Below are 18692 nucleotides of genomic sequence, written 5' to 3'. Positions count from 1 at the left end.
ACTTTGTCTGTCATTGTAGAATGACTGTGGTTCTGGAAGGTGCTCAGTAAACAGTGCTGTGGGGTTGAGTAAGTGAAAGACTTTTCAAGATTCCTGTGTGCCCTTAAAGGAAGGTCATAACAGCACAGAGGTTGCGTGTTGTCACTGGTGTTGCCCTTCCCTGACGCTCCCTGCAGGCAGGGCCTTCCGTCTAGGTAAGTGGCTAGAGAGCAGGGGTCAGGGAAGAAAACAAGCCACAAGTTAAACCGCCAAACTGGGGGTATGTAGAACGTTCTTCCCTCTCAGGATCTCCACCCTGAAACCTATGGGATGGAGCTGATAGCACACTCCTCTCAGTCACTATGGCTTTCTGTTTGATAACTTAGTAACTACTATTTTGTCATCTTTCTACCAGATTTTTGGGAGACAAATGATGGGATGGATATCTTGCGGAAAAATCACTGTCTTCCTGCTGGTATAACTAGCATCTGTGTGCTGGTTGACATTTTTCACAGTCCTCTTAACATAACACTCCAGCTCTCCAGGAGGCAGGCTACCAAGGCAGTGAGGATAGGTATCCAGGCCACCCCTGAAGCTGGAAGCCCAGTGTCCCCGCCGGACAGGGGGTAATGGGTGTCTCTGGAAGGGAGTTTCTGAGAACAAGACGAAGTAGCCTGTGCCCAGTGTGTCCATGCGCCTGGCTCAGCTCACAGCCGCCTGGGGTGCAGTGACTGTAGGCTGGGGTGGTGGGGGCCAAGAACCCAAATGCAGCTGGTACCCGAAGTGCAGAGGATTTCCACTTCTGCCTGAAACAAGAAGGCGTTCAGAAATCACTTGTGTTGAGTTGCCCTGTGAGTAGAATGCGTGGTATGTTAGACAGCTCTGATTCCGATCGTTCGTCTTCTGGGGGGCAGTTGAGCATTTATTTTTCTAGCTGGTCTTTAATTATAAAACACCTGCCCATAGGGAAGACACAAACTACCTAAGGATGTAAAGAGAGTATTTCCTTCCCAATACCTTCACCTTCCACAAAAGTAACGACTGCGACATGTCTTATTTATTTGCCTTTTGGGCAAATGGCAAGTGTATGTAGTTGTGTGTGTACACACAATTTTGTTCCCCACAAACGAGGTCACACTTTAACTCACCTATCTTTTAAATCCATGTGGGAAAAATAATTGCTACATCAAAAAAATTTAATTCCAGATATATTAAAGACCTACATATGAAAAACAGAACTTGAAATTTTAGAAAGAAATACAGAATTTGTATGACCTTTGGGCTTTGACAGCTACAGAAATACTCTGTGGATTGGATGGACTGCGTTTACGGCCAGGGAACTTGGCGGAGGCTGTTCCTGTTGCCAGGTGCTCCACTGCACATGCTAGTGTGCACCGCTGTGCAGCCACGTGAGTGCAGCTGTATGGTTGACTCTGGGACGGGTTGTGCAGTTTTTAGACTTTGATAGAATTTGCCACATTCCCAGAAGATGTTTTAGAAGTGACATTGACAGTTTTACACTTAGAGTTTTTCAAAAAAGGAATCGAGGTAATAAATGCCGGATGAAACTTGTGCTTCACTCCCCACTCGTCAGTAAACATGCTATTGGGAGAGGAGGTGTGGTCTCTACAAATGTGTATGTTTTTGTCCCTAGTGTCATCAGATTTTATGTAGCAATAATTCTCTTCATAAAGCAAATAAAACGAGCTCTCAGTCTACCACCATGAACTCTAGCTTTGCCCCTCTCCTTTCCAAATTCCTCTGGAACAGGTTTTCAGCAAGTGGAGGGGTGGGCGGGTGGGCTGCTTTCCTCCCCAGTTCCTCGGTGCTGATGAAAAATGTCAGTGCCGGCCCCAGGCAGACAGGGCAGTTGCTGAGGGTGTGGGCTGAGAGCCACCCAGCACTCTGAGCAGAGACTGGGAAGCAGGAGGGAAGGCTGGGTCGGCAGACAGGCTGGCTGATCTGTTCGGGTCTTCCACGGGTCTGCATGCGATCAGTGTCTGCTATTCTGATAGGCTGCTGGAAGAGGACTTGACAGCTGGCCTGTGTATCTCAAGCTCAGATGCCCCTAAGAACACTTGTGCCCATTGCAGTTGCAGAGGGTTCTCAGTTCTCAGGTGTGTCCAAGTTTTAAAGATGTCAAAATTGTTTAAGCAGTAGGGGGAAGATGAGATGAAATAATGGGTTTTTATTTTTACTTTTTTGGTCGTCCTGTCTCCAGCTCTCAGTGGCTACAAAAACCTCTTTCTTAAATGTGACACAACTCTCACCAGATTTCGTAAGAAGGAAAAAAAAAAGCCACCGGCATGGCACCGCCTGTCTGCACTGTTCGTTTCAGAAGAGGGGTAAGCCCTTGGCCTGGCCAGCACCCCTCGCAGCACCTCTCACCTCATTAACCTCACGTGCCCTTTTATTCCTCTTTCCTGGACACGACCACTGAGCAAGGTCCTATTGATGGTGTGTGTGTCCACTGTGGAACGTATCAGGCAGGCATGAAAGTGTAGTAATGGTAACTGCTTCAGGAGTCAGCGTTCCAGGCCACGTGCTCCTGGTGCGGTCAGGAAGAACCGATTAATGTTACGGTGCTGTGGTCGTGACTGCAGGGCTGCTGCGGGGAGAGACCGGTGGCCTCTGGTCCCCTCAGTGCCGGGGAAGCCTTGGTCTCCTTATTGTAAACACAGCAAGTTGCATCCTTTGGCTTTTAAGCATGCTTTCACACGCTGCCTTAATTTCATGGTTTCCCCTTGGCCACCAAATGATTCATTTCCTCTCAGTTGACCTGGAAGAATGTGTACACGTTTCAGCTGCTGCCCCCAGTGCCTGCCGAAGAAGACACGCTGTTCTGGTGCTCATCAGGTGACCTTGCTTGTACCTACAGATGGCACAGGTTTATGCACACAGCCATTCCTGCTCCCTCAGGCTGCTGCAACCCAGCTGTGCTCACTGGTGTGCACTCTGGGCCCACCGTGCTCCTCCCTGCCCTTGGGGACTGTCTGGAAGTCCTGTGCCTGGTGGACCTGGATTCCTTGATATCCCGACTCAGTCCTCCCGTCCCTCCTTCCCGGTGGTGGTTACATACATGTGCCTGTGATGATTTTATGGATTCCCTCTTACCCCTTGAAGTCCAGATGGCATCTGCTTTTCTCCTCGTTGTCGTCCCATCCCCTGCTTACCATGCCTCAGTGCTTGCTCATGGCTGCCTGGGGAAGGGCTGAGTGAGCTAAAGACCAGGAGAACCTTCGGCCCTCTTCCCTTTTGAGCTTTTTAAAAAAATCTTTACAATTGTCATCTCTCTGATGCTGGAATGTGCTCGCCTACAGTGAGCACTGCTGCTGTCCTTCGCACGAGGGTGGGGGGTGGGGACTCCGACTGGTGGCAGGCCCCCCAGGAAGTCCACGTGACTGTGCCCTTACCAAGATGGTTGTCAGCAAGCCTGTGGGACTTTGGCTCCGAAGCCAGGCCCTCTAGTCAGCTTGTCAGCTGTGTGGCTGGCCAAGGAGCCAGATGCTGCCCTGTCCCTGAAAACTCTGCCAGTGTCAGCACAGGACAAAATGCAGTGCTGCCCTTCTAAAAAGGTGCCTTCTGCAGGATGCCTTTTGCCTAACACATGCTGGATGCCGATCATCTGAGCTCTGCCTGGGCTGAGGTAGATGCTGTTTTAATTTCTTTCTTGGATGCGGTATTTAATTAACTTGATTTTATTTGTAAACAAAACGGGTTGGCATTTAATAACTGAAAGGAGGTAGTGGCAACTCCTGAATATGGCAACACTGCAAAATTAAAAGCTGGTGGCTGCGTAGTAGGAGGGAATTGTTCAGGGAAGCCCTGCTCTGTGGCAGTGGTGTGTGAGGTCTGTCGACAGAGCTGGCCATCAGCTGCCACTGTACAGCTGATGGGTTGGGTTGGCTGTCTTGTGTAGTTGGCAGAGGCTCAGAGACAGGAGGGTGGGGCTGTTTGGGCCTCAGACCACACTGGCCTGTGGGCCTGGGCCTGAGGTGGCCCTCAGTGCCTGAGGGAGCCCAGGAGTCAAAGACCCTTGTCTGACCAAGGCCCACCTGTAAACAACATGCTTTGGGCTAATAGCCATAGTATGCAGGTGTTTCTTCTCTGGTTATTGTCCCAGCCAAATTGCTAAATTCGCTGCCTCCGAAGGCAGAGGGGAGGGTCCTTCCTGCCTTTGCCAGCTTCTGGTGGTTACAGCAGAAGCAGTCTGGTGTTCCTTGTCTTGTGGGTCCTGTGGCTCCAATGTCTGCTGCTGTTGGCAAGTGGCCATCTTCCCTCCGTGTGTGTCTTCACAAGGCCACTACCTCTGTATGTCTGTTTATCTGTTAGTAGGACACCAGTCCTATTGGATTAGGGCCCACCCTGACTATGACCTCATCCTGACCTGATTGTATGTGCAAAGACCCTATTTCCAAATAAGGTCATGAGTGGAGGTACTGGACTTCAACACCGCTCTCTTTTTGGGTGGGGGTTGGGGCACAATTCAACTTACAACAATAGGGAAAGTGGACTCTCACCTCTGGGCCCTGACTCTAACCTGAGTACCTGCCCTTCCAGAAGTGAGGCTCCAGTGTAGATACACGTTGTAGTTTAAATTCCATTAAGGTGTTAACTAATGAAGGGTTAGTAGTTGGAGTCCTCAAGGTTGTAATGGATCCCAAGGCACTTTTCCTATTTCAGAAAACCCACGACACCACCTACATTTTCCCATGGGAAGACAACACAGCCCACGACAGCAAATGTCTTGCTCTTCACTAAAAGGAAGTCAGTAAATACCACATGGGAACAGGACTCAGGGCTACTAAGGGAGAGACGAGCCCTGGCCACTCTGGCTCCCCCTCCCGTGGACTGTTAAGCCTCCATCCTCCACAGGCCTGGCTTGGCCAGTCACCAAAGTGGGCAGTGGCTTCAGGCACTGACATGCCTGGGAGGGCGGAAAGGGGATCTCCCTAAACAGTGGCACTGCGGGTTCTGGCTGCCCAGGTTGGGGTGAGGTGGCATCTCCCTTGTCCTGTGGCCCCAGGTGGATTCTGATGGTGGAGGGGAAGTAACCCTTCTCTTTTCTCCTGGTCCTACCAACCCTAAGGTCGGCTGCCTGCCCCCTGCCCCCGCCCCAGAGCAGTTGCCCACACTGTCCCCTAGCTGCCCTGTCTTGTCTGTGTCTTCACTTGAATAAATCCTTGGGAATCTCCAGTCCTCCTTTGCCTCTTCCTAGAAGCCTGTCATGAGCATCCTCCTGCCACCCAAGGGCTTTCTCAGCCTCCTGGTGCGAGCCCCAGCCTTAAAGGACCACACTTGACTCCCTGCCTCTATGACTTCCCTGGAAGCTTGCCGAATGAACCTGAACCAACGTCTGGCAGGGTTTCTGCTGCTGTAGGTTAAGATTCCCAGGAGAGAGAACCTGACTGCCTTCGTTTGGGAACGTCAGAAGGTGCAGCCACTGGGACAATTGGATAATAGGAGAGTCTGGGTAGTTTCTTCTCTCTGCAACTCCTCCCACAGATTCTCCCTTCTGCTCTCATTCTGTCCTTGCATCTCTTCCCTGCTTAAATCCTGCCAGAGCCACCACCCCTGTCCTGCAGAAACCTCGACCCTGGTTAAGTCCAGTGTCCCTGCTCCTCGCCCAGTGGTATGGCGAGTGCGACATGTCAACCAACAGCCGTGCCCGCTCCCCTGGGTGGTGGTCCCTCCACTTACCCACCTGATGGTACTCCCCTGCCTCCCGGCCGCCCCACTCTCACCTGGTCCAGGCACCTGTGTTCTTCCCTCCTCTTCTCACAGAGTAGCTTTCTTTCCCTGCCTCTGTAACACCATGCCACATGGTGCCTCCCACTTCCTGGGCTTCCAGCTGCCTCTTCCAGTTTGCAGGCTCCCTGTTTCTGGCAGCCCAGGGTGCCCCCCCGCCCCCACACAGGCTTCCCTGGGTGCTTTCCTGCATGCTGCTGGCTCTCTGTCCAGCTGCCCACCGTGCACACCCTGCTGGGACCTCAGCCTTGACCAGAGAGAGCCACAGATGCAGTATCTGCCTGGCAGGTACACCTTCCAGCCTCTCAGGCAAGATCCTTGGGTTCTTCACTGACTTGTTTCCTCTCACAGATCTGTCGGCCAATCTTACAGACTCTAAAACGACACACACAGAATATTCAACCTGTTACTACTCTGGCCCTACCCTTATTTTTCTCCTGGCTTGTTATGTGATTCCCCAAGTTTACTCTTGCCTCCTTACTATGTACTTTCAGCACAGCCAGAGTGCTGCTGTTAAAATATACTCCAGTTTCTCCTCCACACAAAATCCTGTCCTAGTGCCCTATTTCACTCAACCCTAAGGCCAAAGTGGGAAGAGAAACCTACTTCTTTGCTCATGATTTATTCTCTGATGTCTCTGTCACTTCACTCAGGCCACGCGGGCCTCTTCTGGGTCCTCAGATTCACCAGGCCTGCCTCACCCCAGGGCCTTTGCACTTGCTGCTCCTTCAGCCTTGCACATTGCACCTGCTTCCTGGATACCCACATAATGCCTTTCTTCACTTCCTTCCAAACCTGCTCAGGTGCTGCCTAATTCAGAGGCTGCTTGCTCACCCCTGTGAAACCACTGCCTGCCCCAGGCGCTTCCAGACCAGTGTGCTCTCCTTTCCTGTCCTCCACAGTACATGTCTGATCTTACATGTCTGTTCTGTCTCCTTTCATGAGAATATATGTCCCTGAAGGTGGGGACTCACTGCTGTGTCCCAGCAGTGTCAGCAGAAGTGGCTTCTCTAAGAAGGAGAAATGTGACTCGAAGATGGGAGTGGTGGGACTCAAAACACCTGGCTCCAAAGCCAGGCCTGGTTGGGCAACGAGGGTGGGGCTGGGTGCAGGGTCTGGAGCAGGGCGGGATTTCTGACCCATGCCTGCCCCAAGGCTTGCCCACCCTCCTCAGCCCTGCAAGTTTTCTGTCTGCCCTACAGGACCAGCATCACAGTCCTGCCCTCTGTGTGATGTCATGGGGCTGTGTGACATCACAGAAGGTGATGCCACTGGGTCCACACTTTACTGGCCAGGCGCAGGAGGGAGGAGGTGGCCAGTATCCTGCTGTATTCAAAAGTCCGCTTACAGTGTCACTGAGAGATGAATGGCTGCTGGGCTCAGCTGGGGGAAAATATCAACAGGTGAGACTTGGACCCGAGTCATCCTGGCCGCCTCAGGTCCAGACTGTGCTAACTTCTCTCTCTCCCAGGTCTCCTTGAACCCTCACCCATCCTTCAACTCCTACAATGAGATATGCACCAGAATTCAAAAAGTCCCCCTCGCATCCCCTGAAGAAATTTGCAGGTAATGAGAAAAGACCACTATGGCAGCCATTTCAACCTGAGGGGTTGATGATTAGCCAGCCACCAGGCTGAGAAAAAAAGGCAAAGAAACTTGTTTTTTTAAAGTATGTAGGAAAATACTAGGAAGTCTTTGTTTTCTTAAAATTTCATTGCAAAAAATCCCTGAATCTGAGGTTTTCAGCATAAGCAATCTATCTTTCAGGGGGCTTGAGGGTTAAAGATGTTTTCATATGAAATATACTTCAACCATATACTTCAGCTACTTCATAATTTTTATGGCAAGAATGATTTTTTAAATCCCTACCCAAGGACATGCGTATTGATTTTAGAGAGAGGGGAAGGGAAGCAGAGAGAGAGAGAGGGAGACAGAAACATAAATTGGTGTCTCTCGCATGTGCTCTGACCAGGGACTAAACCTCAACCCAGACATGTGCCTGATGTGGAATTGAACCTGAGACCTTTCAGTTTATAGGATGACTCTCCAACCAACTGAGCCATACTAGCCAGGGCAAGAGTGATTTTTTTTTTTTTTAAAGAAAAAATGTTTCTTAACAGCGAAGTTCACCTTACCCCAGCCCTGCCCAGGATGTGAAGTTGGACACTTGTATCTGAGTGTTGAAGGAAATTTTTTTTTAATTTATTTTTTATTGTTATTCAATTACAGTTGTATGCCTTTTCTCCCCTTATGTAAATCATCTTTCAAGGCACATGGTTAGTGTGTATATATAGTGTGATTGCAGTCACTTAAAACCATGAGGAGAAAAATTCCAGGAACGTGAGACCATTGGGGAGTAGGTGAGAGGAGGGATGTGTTACTTCCCCTGAGCAGATGTGTGTTTCTTGAATTTTTTTCTCAGCTGAGCTTTTCTTCATGTGTGACTCTAGTAATAAGGAAATAGAAAGGAAAAAAATTTGGTTTTCTTTTTTTGGCTTGGAACAGGGACTGATTGGGGAAGTTCCTGGGATGGCCAGGGATGGAGATGTAAGAGACTCTTCTGTGTGGTGACTTGAAGGAAATGCATTGAGACATCATCGTGGGAGGTCCAGGCTGATAAAACAGTGCTGGAGAGGAGGGGGAAGAAGGACAGGGAGGCTCCTGGAGGTCTCCGATGTGATGGGGAGACTGAGCTTCCACAAAGGTGGGGGTAGGGGACCAGCTACTATTCCAAAATATTCCATTAAGGCAGCCAAAATGGGAATAGGTACCAAGATTTTCTCACCTGCCTGGTGATGTTAAAGAGAATAATCAGTATGAACACATTATGTTTCTCTTAATGAATTTTTTCCTGCCCATGGGGTGGGGGGTGGAAACAGTAGGGGTGATGGGGACTCCAGCTCTGCCTGCCAGCTGAGTGGTCTTGGGTCTCCTGGACCTTTCTAGGTGAGGTTGAGGACCTGAGCACGCAGGAGCCAGTGTTTGCTGCCACCGTGACTGTCATCAGCAGCCCCGTCTAAATTTTGTGGGAGCCATAGGTGGGTGTGGTGGCGCTCCCTGTGCTGTGTCCCTGAGACTGCCACCACTTCCCTGAGGGCCTTAGGTGTCAGCCTGGACCACACCAGGAGCAAAACCCTGCACAGCTCCTGTTCCCTTAAACTGATGGCCACTCTGCGGAGCGACTGAGAGCTCGGTGAACACAAGGGTCCCCGGGGAGGCCAGCGCACCATGGCCCTCCTGCAGAAAGTTAACAGCTGGACCTCTCATCCTCTGGCTCTGCTGGCATGTCCAGTTGTGTGCTCCGGGGGCTGCAATGGCAGTCAGAGGGCCACCACCGTTCCATCGCATCTCTGCCAGGCACGGGAGGCCATGGTGACAGTTTTTGTCAAATCTGGAGTGAGGGGTCTTGGGAAAGGTGGTGAAGGGCATGAGGGACAGCAGTTTCTCTGGAAACCCTGAGTCTGAGGTCTAAGTCAACTCTAGGGAAATGACTGCAGTTCACTGGGGAGTCATAGAGGTGGGTGGGCTCCCCTCCTTCCCCACCCCTTGTGGCAGAGACCCCAGCAGGGTTGGGGCGGACGTTGCTAGCTGCCAGCCAGGGGAATCACATGTCCCCAAAGCTGACAGTGTTATTAGGTGTTAGGTAGCTGAGCTTTGCTGAAAACAGTCACTTGTCTCTTACAGTGTATTGCACATTCATTATCTTTTTCTTTTTTGTCAAAATTGGCATTAAACTTTCCTTTTGATTCAACTTTTAAATTCTGAAATAATCCTCAGCCCATATTGATAATTTTAATTCACTGTCTACTTACAAGTGAATTAATTACATGTTATTACCCGAACTCCAAAGTATCCATTGTACTAGATCTCTGTTTCCCGTTTTCTTTGTAGAGCTCTGAGCCTTGCGGGTGCCCCACTGAGATGTATTATCTCCTTCATCACTAGCGGACCCTGCATTATTCTGTGTAATTAACTTGACATTATTTTGTTCAGCAATCCAATTTATTCCAGATCTTAGTCTCAAAGTGAGGTCTGTACGATGCATAATTAAAAACAAAACCCACAACAGAAACCCCTAAGTCCTGTCCAAGTCCCATGATTTCTAGAATTACAAGTGGTGGCTGTGTTCTTGCTAATAATTGGTCTGTGTGTGTCTGCTCTGCAGTGTGCGACATTCCTCTGTACACCATATGTGACCACAATGTCAGCAGAGATCGGTGTCAGGGACTCGGGTGCTGCTTTCATAAAGGCGTCTGCTATGAAAAAGCAGTTCCCAGTAAGTACTGGGCCAGGCCCACCCCATAGGGATAAAGTCACAGAGGCCCAGGAGGGGCATTCTTTCCTGTCCTGGGTCTCATCGCTGGACAGGCCCTTTGTATCATTCCCTGGTCACATCTCTCTGCAGTAGTGAGTGCAGAGGGCTTTAAGGGTTGGTGACAGAGAAAGTCCACTCACCAGAGAAAGTCCACTCCCAGATGGGTAGACTTGTTATTGAAGAAGACTAACTGAGGGCCCTCCTCCTTGGAAGACCTGCGGCCTTCTGGGGGATGTTCTCGGTGGGAGTTGAGGACACCGTCCTGCAAAAGCACCTGGTCCAGGGCAGGGGTTGGCTGCTGGCTGTGCAAGCGGTCAGATCTGACCAGGGCCAGAGCCAGCAAGCACAGCTTGGACCATGAGGATGACAGAGGACCCCTGTGGCTCATCATTGTCAGAATAAAGACACAGGCCTGGGATGCTCCTGGGGAGGCAGGGCAAGCAGGGACTCCTGGGTGGGGAGGCTGTGGGACCAGGGGAGAGTCTGTCATCCTCCACACAGGGCCTGCTTCCCCGCCCACCAGGGGAGGCACATGGTGAGAAAGCAGTCAGAGGGCAGGGGGGGGAAGTGGGTGCAGAGGAGGATATAAGCCAGGATGCCTGGCCCTGAAGGGGTATTTTAATATACCTTCTGGATATTTTCTCACACTTCAGAGCTTTGGCCTTCTGTGACTGGAATTTTCTAAATTAATATTTCCAAATGCTCAAGAATTCCACTTGACGGCTGATGCGTTTTCCTGCCATTTGTGGCCCTTTCAGAAATGAGGGTGAGCGGGCTCCAGGGCTGTTTGGAATGGGATTAAACAAGTCCATAGACCAGGGCAGCCTACACAAGACCTCACCCAAGAGGAGGAAAGTGTTCCCACAGATACGAAAAACTGGCTGCTGGCTGGGGACGCTCAACAGCTCTGATGCTGTGGAAAATTGTGTCCTGGTCCCTCCCTGTCCCAGGCTACTCTCCTGTCCTCACCTGCAGTGGCAAGCTTGTATTCTTGGCTGGGTAGATTGCTTCTTTCTTTTCTCCTTGAACTCCCAGTTAGACTGAGCCCCTTAGACACAAGACAGTAAGTCTGCCTTCTCATCCCTGGACTCAAAAAGCCCCGGGAAGTGAGAGAGACATTAGTGACCTGTGAGTGTTACCAACTACCGGTCCATGGGACCGCCTGACCCCAAAGACTCAAAACTTGAAGCCAGCTCTTTTAAGAAGTAAGGGATATTCTGGAGAAAATGACTCAAGAAGCTAAAGTATTAGCAGGATCCTGGTTCACCCAAAGGGAGAGCATCTGTCTAGTTTCATGGTGAAGACTTGGCCCTTAGGGCAAAAGAAAAGGAAGTTTGGCTTTTCAAAAAGTGGTAGATGAGAGGTCACAAGGAATGTCATTTATAGCCAGAAGGATTTTCTGATGGCAATTTCTTCTTTAGATCTTGAATTAGACGACTTGGGAGCACACCACCTTACTTGACCCACCGTCCACCTTCGGGAGACCCCCGTCTCCCTGGGATCCCACACCGTCCCCTGGACCTGCAGACAGAAACAACTGGAAATTACCTCTTTGTTGGTTATTATTTTTATTGAGATGAAATTCTCATACCATGAAATACACCTTTAAAACTGTATAATTCAGTGGTTTTTAGTTTATTCACTAAGTTGAGCAACCATCACCACTAAAAATTTTAGAACATTTTTGTTATTCTAAAAAGAAATCCTGTACCCATTAAGCAGTTAACGTATTATCCTCTCCCTCTAGCCTCTGGCAAGCACTGATTATCTGTCTCTCTGGATTTTCCTATTCTAGACATTTCATGTAAATGGAATTATACAGCGTGTGGCCTTTTGTGTCTTACTTCCTTCACTAACATAGTTTTTTCAAGCTTCACCCAGCTTGTAGCATGTGTCAGTGGTTCAATCATTTAAAAGACGGATGATATCCCGTTGTATGGGTATGCCACGTTTTGTTTATCCATGTACCAGTTGATGGACATTTGGATTGTTTCCACTTTTTAGCTACTATGAATAATGCTACTGTGAACACATTGGTACAAACTTTTGTGAACATATGTCTTCAGTTCTCTTGGGTATTGACAGAAGTGAAATTACTGGATCATATATTAACTCTTTAAAAATTTTTAAGGAACTGCTAAACTATTTTCCAAAGTGGCTGCACCATTTTACAGTCTGACCAGCAGTGTGTGAAGGTTTCAGTTTCTCCACATCCTCACCAACATGTGTGGTCTATCTTTTTTATTATGTCCATTGTAATGGTTATGAAGTTGTATCTCGTAGCTTTGATTTGTGTTTCCCTAATGGGTACTGATATTGAGCAGCCGTGCATGTGCTTATTGGCCATTTGTATATCTTCTCTGGAGAAAAATCTTTAAAAATCCCTAGCCCAGTTTTTAATTGGGTCTTTATTATGGAGTTGTAAGAACTCTTTACATATTCTGGATAGCGGACCCTAAACAGATATGTAATTTGCAACTACTTTCTCCCAATCTGTTGGTTGTCTTTTTATTTTCTTGATAGTGTCCTTGATGCACAAACGTTTCCTGTTTTGATGATGTTTAGTTTATCTGTTTGTCGGTTGCTTGTGCTTTTGGTGTTATACCTAAGAAACCATTGCCTAATCCAAGGGCAAAGATTTATATCTACGATATCTTCTAAGAGTTTTATACTTTGTCACTTTAGTTCATACATTTAGGTCTTTCATCCATTTTGAGTTGATTTTTGTATGTGGTGTGAGGCAGGGATCCAATTTCATTCTTTGGTATGCAGCTATCCTAGCATCATCTGTTGAAAAGACAATTCTTTTTTTTTTTTAATTATCTTGGCATCCTTATTGAAAATCAATTGCCCATAAATGTGAGAATTTATTTCTGGACTTTCAATTCTATTCTACATATCTATCTATTTATAAATAGTACCATACTGCTTTGATTACTGTAGTTTTGTAATGTGTTGAAATTGAGAAGTGTAAGCTCTTCAATTGTTCTTTTTCAAGATTGTTTTAGTTACTATGGATCCTTTGCATCTCTGTGTGAATTTAGCATCAGTTTGTCAATTTCTGCAAAAAAAAAAAATCCATCTCGTATTTCTGACAGGGATTGTGTTGAATCTGTATAACTTGGGGGTTATTGCCATCTAAATAATATTAAGTATTCTGATCTATGAGCAGGGGATGTATTTCCATTTATTTAGGTCTTCTTTAATTTCTTCTCATCAAATTTTTCTATGGGAGTTGGCCATTTTGTAGATGTTAGTATGTATAACAAACATTGTTTAAATTAGTAGAATCATCTTATGCCTGTCATTCAGTTGAAAAAATGAGACTTGTTCCTTACAGCACCTTAATTATTAATGTCTTTAAGGACCACTTTCCCTCCACCAAAGCCCCTGCAAACTCAAGACTTTTTTTCTACTTGAAGAGAGCCCACTGTTTTTGCAAGTGAGTATGTCATTTTTGCATCGAGGCAAGTATTAGTCCTCTTTCCATCCATTCAGTTTTGATAAATGAGTTATGTGGGTTAGGCTTTTTCTTTTTCTTTTTTTAAATATATTTATTGATTATGCTATTACAGTTGTCCCATTTCCCCCCCCCACTCCACTCCATCCTGCCCACCCCCTCCCTCCCACATTCCCCCCCTATAGTTCATGTCCATGGGTCATACTTACAAGTTCTTTGGCTTCTACATTTCCTACACTATTCTTACCCTCCCCCTGTCTATTTTCCACCTATCATCTATGCTACTTATTCTCTGTACCTTTCCCTCCCTCTCCTCCTCCCACTCCCCTATTGACACCCCTCCATGTGATCTCCATCTCTATGGTTCTGTTCCTGTTCTAGTTGTTTGCCTAGTTTGCTCTTGTTTTTGTTTTAGGTGTGGTTGTTAATAACTGTGAGTTTGCTGTCATTTTTACTGTTCCTATTTTTGATCTTCTTTTTCTTAGGTAACTCCCTTTAACATTTCATATAATAAGGGCTTGGTGATGATGAACTTCTTTAAGTTGACCTTATCTGAGAAGCACTTTATCTTCCCTTCCATTCTAAATGATAGCTTTGCTGGATACAGTAATTTTGGATGTAGGTCCTTGCGTTTAATCTTGGGTAATGTAATTATGATGTGCCTTGGTGTGTTCCTCCTTGGGTCCAACTTCTTTGGGACTCTCTGAGCTTCCTGGACTTCCCAGAAGTCTATTTCCTTTGCCAGATTAGGGAAGTTCTCCTTCATTATTTGTTCAAATAAGTTTTCAATTTTTTGTTCTTGCTCTTCTCCTTCTGGCACCCCTATAATTTGGATGTTGGGACGTTTCAAGATGTCCTGGAGGTTCCTAAGCCTCTCCTCATTTTTCCGAGTTCTTGTTTCTTCATTCTTTTCTGGTTGGGTGTTTGTTTCTTCCTTCTGGTCCATACCATTGATTTGAGTCCCAGTTTCCTTCGCATCACTATTAGTTCCCTGTACATTTTCCTTTGTTTCTCTTAGCATAGGCTTCATTTTTTCATCTATATTTCGCACAGATTCAACCAATTCTGTGAGCATCTTGATAACCAGTGCTTTGAACTGTGCATCCGATAGGTTGGCTATCTCTTCCTCGCTTAGTTGTATTTTTTCTGGAGCTTTGAAGTGTTCTGTCATTTGGGCCATTTTTTTGTTTGTTTGTTTGTTTGTCTTGACGCATCTGTTACTTTAAGGGGCGGAGCCTTAGGTGTTCACAGGGGCGGGGTAACGCTGGTAGCTGCGCTGTGACGCTATACGTCGGGGAGGCTCCGAGAGGGAGCAATGGCGCCCGCTTCACTCTCCTCCGGATTTCAATCTTTCACTCCGATACCCACAATCAAACTGGGCCCCTCTGGTGCTGGTTCCTGAGTGGGTGGGCTTGTGCACACTCTAGGCCCCTGTGGGTCTCTCCAACGACCTCTCCTGTGAGGCTGGGAGTCTCTCCTGCTGCCGCCCCAACACCCACGGGCGTTTTCAATCAGAGGTTTGAGGCTTTATTTCCCCGAGCTGGAGCCCTGGGTTGGGCGGTCTGCTTCGCTCCCGGCCGTTCTTCCAGTTTATCTATACACGAATGTGGGGCCGCGGGGTGCTACCCGCCACTCTGCCAGCCCATTCTCTGCCACTCTGAGTCGGCCCTCTCAGTTTATCTGCTCGAATGTGGGGCCGCAGGGTCTGCTAGTGCTTGGACTGCCTGTGCCGTTTGTCCCACTCTCCGCCAGTCTAGGTCCCACCACAGCCACATGAGTCCTCTCCACCCCGTGCCTGTCTCCGCCCCTCCTACCGGTCTGGATGAATGTTTATTTTTTATTTCCTTGGTGTCGGACCCCCTTGCCATTCGATTCTCTGTCAGCTCTGATTGTGCGAGGAGGTGCAGTGTGTCTACCTACGCCGCCATCTTGGTTCTCAGGCTTTTTCTTATCTTCTGACTTCTCTCACATTTGCGAGGTTGGGCTTTCCGTGAGAAGAGTCTGGGCAGTGAGCCCTGCATTTGGGTTCTCACTGTGCCCTCAAATCATTTTTCATTTCTTTGACATCTTACACATTCAAGACGGTGAATGAACCTTTGTGCTGTGTAAGTTGTAGTATTCAGTGACAGGGTATTATGAGTTCTTTGTGCACATAATTCCATGTTATGAAAACCTTTCACCAACTTCTTAAATTGGCTGGTTTGAAGTTCACATTGTGTTATGGCATAATCTGTATTATTAAGAATGCGAACTTGGGGAATTAGCATTAGATCTTTGAGAAAGAATCAAGGAATTCAAAGACAGTGACTTGCCTTCATTCTTCAGGCTTGACTTTGGGTACATTATGTAACATGTCATTTCTTCTAAGTGTTTGATTTCAGTTTCTTCATGAGACTTGCTGAGGTGTTTCAAAACTTTTGTTTAACTATATTTGGGGGAGAATTTCCCAAGATATTCCTTGAAGAAAATAATGCTTTCCTCAATTGCTACTATTTCTGAATAAGCAATCATCATATATGGTTTATTAAAAACCATACATATTGTTTATATCTGGCCAGACACTGTACAGATAAAATCAAAGAGCTTCAGTCTCTGCCTCCAGGGGCTTGACATCAAGGACTAAAAATGCTTGTACATATAAGGATATAGAAGATATGCTTATAATTCAATTCTAAAACATTGTTTAAATATGTGTCGCTCTCTAACAGTACTTCACTCATGTATTAATTCTGAGTTTATTTCATGAGCAAAGACACAAGATTATATTAAGGAACACATATTCCCTGGAATTCAAGAACTTGTGGTTTACCTTTTTGTATCTTTAATTTCACTCTTTTAGGTAAAATGAACTTCATTTCTTCATTTCAATTCATTTCATTCAACATCATTTAAAGAGCATTTTCCCTGTGCCTTAGGCTATATCCCTAGGAGAAAGCTCAGGGGTGTGGGCGGTGCCAAATTCTCCCTCCCACTCCTTCCCAGGGAGTGGAGAAGGGCCGAGAATTTATACCAGTTGATGGATGCCCCTACGGCAGGTGAACGTGTGAATGGAGGCTGCCCCCTAAGAGTTATTTCGAAGGCTTTGGTTCTTCTGTTGGGAGTGGGTTTAGAGAAGACGTGAACAGTTGAGGACAGTGGAAGCCCCTTGTTAATACAGAAAAACTCAGTCAATAAAATTTGAACTCAGACCAATGGGATTTATCATCCAAAAAGCATTTATTTTCCCTATATTCAGTTTGGGGATAACTGACCTGCTCACTGAGGAACCAGTTTCATGGAGTTGGGAGCAGGGTGAGTTGCCCAGACCACTGGAGGCCAATGTCGCTGTTTCCTGGGGAACAGACAAGGGCGCCACCTCTACAGTACTCCCCTCAGTGGGTGGTCCTCAGGTGTCACCTGGGTAGCCACCAGCCACCACCCTGAGTACCTTTCACGTGGAGGCTTCATCTGTCTGTGAGCAACCTGGATCCCACAGAGAGGTTTTAGGAGGGAAGTGGCAGTGGGGAGAGGCAGCGCTCAGGGATGAGCTGGTGAAAGGCAGCAGGGTGGGGAGCCGAGGCCCAACTTGGGGCGGATGGCTGCCTTTTTGTCATTAACCCAAATGATGATTAACAGACATTGTTTTCCAGCTTATGTGCAAGTGTTTTTTGCCTTGATTGTGATCATCACTGGGGCCTTTATTTTCACCATTATTTACAGGTCAGTTGCTTTGTTCTTTCAAACTCCCATGCAGAACTTGGATGGGAGAGGAGTGGGTATTGGGGGAACCCCCCTCCTCGGTCAGTGCTGTTGGGGCCATGAGGACAGCCTGCCAGGAACGTGAGCCAGCAGGCCTGAGAATCCAAGTTTGTTTTTCCCCAGAGCTTGATAATACCAGCCAGTATTTAATGAGCACCTAACATTTCACTCTACAGCCCTCCTATAAGCAGCAGAGGGGCAGCTCCCACCTGGCTGTGTCTGTAGGGCTCTGGCTGGCTGACTTCCCAATCCAGGCTGACCACGTCCCTTCATGCTGTGATAGAGACGTGATGTAGGCATGTTCTCGGATGTGACTTCCCTTCTTTTTCAATGGTGAGGACACGCCTACCCAGTGAGGCTGTGGAAGCTGGTGGCTGCCTACAGGCAGGACTAGAATTCAGCTTTCTGACTTCCGGGGCCTTCCACCACTAGTCTCTCCCTGTGACATAAATACAAGCTGCTGAGATTAGTTGGGTCACTTTGTCCAGCAACAAGGAAAACTATTTTCCTACTCTGATGGGTGCTAGGTGGCATCCTTAGTGACTGACCTGGCTGTAACCTGCACACAATATGCACCTTTCCCACTCCTGTTTTTGTCCTTGAGAGTCTGGGTGCCACATACAGATCATCTGTTCAGCGCTTGTATAAGGAACTAAAATGGGAACTAGTAAGGCAAAGCATTTATTTACCTTGACAAATTTTCTACATGGGTGACCATGAACCCTGTGTTTTTAGGGGGGACATCCTGGAGGAGGACTGGATGGCCTGTAGTTTTCTATCTTCAATTTCTCTGGTTGTGATAAAAAACTCTGTTCCCCTCAGAGTTGTTCAAGAGAGGAGAGAAAAGGAGGTCAATACAAAATTACCTCCGTCACCCAAGCCCCATGGTAAAGCTAAGGCAGCCCGCTTGGGTAAGCGGGCACCACCAAAGGCTTGGATTGGCAAAGCGTGGAAAAGTGATGAACGTGAAGGGAAGCATGGTAAGTGGTAAGATGGTGGGATTGCCCCAGACTCGGGGCACAGGGCACAGATTAATTCCTTCAAGAGATCTTGTCTGTGAAAGACACTCAGCAGCTACATTAGCCTTTCAACAAGAGTTGCACTTATTTTTTAGTTTGGATTAATTCTAAACTATCTTTTCTGAATAGGAGGGTCTAGTTTGTAAGGTGGATCCTGCCCTCAGCTTGGGTTTTTCCTGCTCTAAAGGCACATTTGTCCTGGCCTGTTGCTCAGTCAGTTGGAGCATCATCCTGAGCAACAAAATGTTATGGGTTCCATCCCCTGTCAAGAACTGTATCAGAGGGAACTGATTGATGTTTCTCTCTCACATTGATGTTTCTCTCTCTCCCTCCCTCATCAATAAACATATTCTCTGGTGAGGATTAAAAATAAATAAAAATCATAAAATAAAGGTACATTTCCTTCCATAAATACTGTTTTCTATCTTTTCTT

This window comes from Desmodus rotundus, chromosome 13 (genome assembly GCF_022682495.2).
Source record: "Desmodus rotundus isolate HL8 chromosome 13, HLdesRot8A.1, whole genome shotgun sequence".
Classification (NCBI taxonomy): domain Eukaryota; kingdom Metazoa; phylum Chordata; class Mammalia; order Chiroptera; family Phyllostomidae; genus Desmodus; species Desmodus rotundus.
The sequence above is the reverse complement of the archived record's forward strand: the minus strand, read 5'-3'. Positions refer to the sequence as shown.